This window comes from Mizuhopecten yessoensis, unplaced genomic scaffold (assembly GCF_002113885.1).
Source record: "Mizuhopecten yessoensis strain PY_sf001 unplaced genomic scaffold, ASM211388v2 scaffold715639, whole genome shotgun sequence".
NCBI lineage: Eukaryota > Metazoa > Mollusca > Bivalvia > Pectinida > Pectinidae > Mizuhopecten > Mizuhopecten yessoensis.
This window is the reverse complement of record NW_018479717.1, coordinates 23,790-27,847: the sequence shown is the minus strand read 5'-3', so window position 1 is coordinate 27,847 and position 4,058 is coordinate 23,790. Positions and strand designations below refer to the sequence as shown.

Below are 4,058 nucleotides of genomic sequence, written 5' to 3'. Positions count from 1 at the left end.
TGTGTTCAGAGGATTAAATTTGATGCAGTATAGGTCTCCAAAATGCTTCCTTACCTTCAGAATTTTTTCTTTCTGTTTTAATGTAAACCCCCCCCCCCCACCTATTATGCATATATTACGATTTCATTCATGATTGTATTTCACTCCTTATGGCATTTTGCTGGTGTAACAATTTTGTTTTTTTATATACTGCAGATATATATGAAAAATCTGTTTATATTGTGACATTAGACATGGACCAACAGAAAATGTTTTTTTTTTGAAGTGGATAAAAAATATAAAACAAATCGCCTACATAATTTATTACATGGTTTGGCGCAGGAACATGTAATAATTAGGTCACATAACCTGTATAGGTTTCATACTAAAAGCAGAACCAAACATGCAACTGATATATGCCAAGTCACAGAAATGACTATTTGTGATAATGTAATAATGACTGTCTCCAATTGTTTACTTTTGTATCAGCTTTCATCCTGACCAGTCCTGGTTAATAATGATCACTACATGTACACCTTCAGCAATTGTTTTATTTGGAAATAATACTTTCTGGGACATGATAGATAATATTGCACTATTTTGACGCAAAAAAGATTTCATGTGATATGGAAAATAAATTTCCTTCATGTTTATTTTCAGCATGAAAGTGTAACATCTCTTTTTTTCTCTGTTTATAAAAACCTATATAGTTGTCCATTGTACTTTTTATTGGCTTTCAAAGTAACATATACTTAGAGACTGATCAGAATACCCATCAAGTGGAAACAGTATCAAAAATTATTTGCTTTCAACAACAAGAGGAACATCTAAATGTGTTAGTCAGCTGGCAACCTGGAAGCACTTTGATGCAATAGGTGCAAGAGATAATGGTAATACACCATCAAACAAATAAAAAATCTTGACTCGACCAATGCTTCACTCAACATGGATTCTAACTTGAGCAATTTCTTGGGTTTCAAACACTTCCTTAACAGTAAATTGACTATTTTTTCCCTGAAAAGGTGGTATGTTTAAAGTGCTATGTCTTTCTTAAAGCAGATCAGCAATAGTAAACCCCTTGTCTGCCATCACATTATCATCTGGTTCTAACAGATCAAGAAGCCAACTTTCTATAACAATCTGTCTGTCAAAAGTTCTACCAACCCCAAGCCTGTGATACAAATGATATAATTCCAGATGGAGTTATACCAATTAAAAATGTGAGAGTATTATGGTGCTAGTAATTGGAAAATGTTAAGTTCTGGTTGATTAAACTGGAAGATATCTGAATGAAAATTTTAGTACAATCTAAAATAATACGCAAATTCTGAAAAAGGCTTGAATACAGAGGGAGTTGTTTGTTTCTTAAGTTCTTTGGATGAGAAAACATTAATCAGTTTCAATTCTTCATACAAAATACAGATCCGAGTGACAAACATATTAGGAAAGGTGGATTTAGAAATGGAAAATCTGTCTGCCATATCCTGGACAAAGAGTCCAACGTTAAGCCTCATCAGTACTGTCAAAAACAGATCAATGAGAGGAACTGATGTCTTCATTGGTCGCTGTCTGTCTGTTGTTGATGTGCTCTTTCCTCCTCAGAATGTCATTCTTTCAGCTTTTGGTGATAAATAGCTGCAAACAGCAAACATATACATAACAAATTTAAGATTACTGAAGATCAGTAATTGGATATAGTGCTGATATATCATACAGAATAAAACCAGCTAATTAGCCAATCACATGGTTACAAAGGTAACATATCAGCCATATTATATTAGAAGTACTTTATACATGTGTACTTATCGAATAACAGGAAAGCCATGTGAAAAGAGAATTATTAATACATAATAGAAACTCACAATCTAGATAGACAGTGACATTATCAAGCAGAATATCATTTTGGTATGCATTAGATCTAAAAAAAAAGTCAAAAACAATTAAATACTGCATTATTGGTGTAATTTAGATAACACTTTGATTACATGTAATTTAAATCTTTAAGTTTGAAACTTGAAAAGGGATAAATAAAAAAAGAAGATTAAATAATGTGGTGATCTCATGTGGGATAATGATGATAATGAATGCACTATAAATGTATACCCCAACTTAATGGATTTCAGTTAAAAGTTATTAAGCCTTATGTTTATAAAAAAACACTTACTTAAAAAACCACAGAAAGACAGCAAATGATGGTAACCTTGTATAGAAATGTGTAGCTTTGTCATCCTTTATTTTGTTAATTCCCCATCGCAACTGCTTCACCTCTGCTCTTAGAAGCTTAACTTCATCTTTAAATTTTTTGTTCTCCTGAAGGAGAGGGTCATCTTCACACTGCACACCTATTTAAAGAATTTTGACTAAATGTTGTACAATGCATAAACATTAAGTGACTTTACTAATCAAATTCTAAAGATACATAAAAATTTGAGTACATTCTTATTATTTATTTGTAGTGCAGAAAATTTATACTGATAATAATAATATACAACATTTATATAGCGCCCCATATAATTTGTTAAATTACTCTAAAGCGCTTTACAACATATGGATAATAGTAATGGTTATAATTGTGAAAACAATAAACAAAGGCTTACAATCACTTTTATACATTTAAGCATTAAGCAATGTGCGAATAATTGAACAAATAAAAGGGTGGTATTTACCTGACGTCTTTGCAAAGATTCTAAAAGGCAGACGTGAAGACGTGAGTTTTGATGTCCCTCTTGAACTTGGCCCGGGTATTTGACTTTCTATTAGCAGATGGTAAGCTATTCCACAACGTAGCCGAAACCCTCCCAAAGCATCTGTTGTCGTAGGTCACAGTACGAGATTTTGGGATATACAACAAAGATTCCGCAGTGATCGTGGCGGCTGATACAGGGTAACAAGCTCCTGTATGCATTTATTGGCACAATGTTGATATGAAATTCATATGTAGACACTTAAATTCTGTAGTGTACATGGATATACATGATACTATGCATATCAAACATGATTGAAATGAAAATTATCGCATCAGTCATAATTTCTGTAAATATTTGGTAGAAAAAATAAAATTATATGGTGTACTATTTTTTTTTTCAATTGACACATTTTTGACTTTTGACAAATGTATTTTATTTATTTATTTAAGAGCCTGGTATAGAGGACTTTAATAGTCTTGAACCAGAAATAAACTTAACTTATATAGAAACTGCATTCACCAGTTTACCAAATATTATGATCTCTATACCTTTCCTTTCAAACATCTTTGTATCATCAACTTGTTGCAGCACATCAGTTGTTGTTTCTACAGTAACTGTGCAGTGACGTGGACATATTTAGCATGCCTTTCTCTCTTTCCTCCTGAACGAGTGCAGCCTCCTTAAAAGTCTGAAATAGCAATGCATGTTACATTCAAAACAAACATAAAATGTAATATTACTTGAAAGTTTTAAACTCAAAACAAAATAACAAGTGGTGAAGTGGTGATAGACCTGCCTCGCCCCCTACCCCCGCTCTCTTGATCACTAGAAATGACTATATAGTATTTTTCACCTTTGATAGATCCCTGTGAAAGGCACGTTCTCTTCTTCTTTCTCTTTGTAAAGAAATATTGATGGTGAATAACCAATATCATCGCTGTCGTCTGCGTGCCACCATGCAACAAAGTGTCTTCTCTTTGTGTTTGTTTGTTGGAAATTTTAACAAGAGGCCCAGAGGGCCTGTATCGCTCACCTGAATAATAAAGCAACCAACGGAAATAATTTTTATTACTTAAAATTCCTTCAATGGTACAGATGAAGAAATTTGAAGATTTAAACCTCGAATTTCCCTATTGGGCCCTGCAACTCTCAGCCACCAACCCACCATTTATAAAAAAAAGGTCGCCTTTGCCAAATTATGATCCAGTTTAAATTGGAATAAAATCCCTTAATTCCTATGGTAAAAGAACTATTTCAAAAGTGTTTAACTCTATTTCCCATATTTTGCCCCACCCCTCTGCTCCCAGGGTGCCACACCCACCGTTTATACAAAACCGAGTCATCTTTGTCAAGCATGCCCCAGACAAAATTGAGATGAAATCCCTTTATACT

General features: G+C 33.3%; 1 long non-coding RNA gene across 1 annotated transcript; it reads right to left on the bottom strand.

The window, feature by feature from the left end:
• Positions 1–302: 302 nt before the first annotated feature.
• On the bottom strand, positions 303–2,675 carry LOC110441168. Its single transcript, XR_002461838.1, has 3 exons — positions 2,646–2,675; positions 2,144–2,321; positions 303–1,614 (listed from the first exon to the last, which is right to left on the bottom strand). It is a non-coding gene; the product is annotated as an uncharacterized LOC110441168 (long non-coding RNA).
• Positions 2,676–4,058: the final 1,383 nt, after the last annotated feature.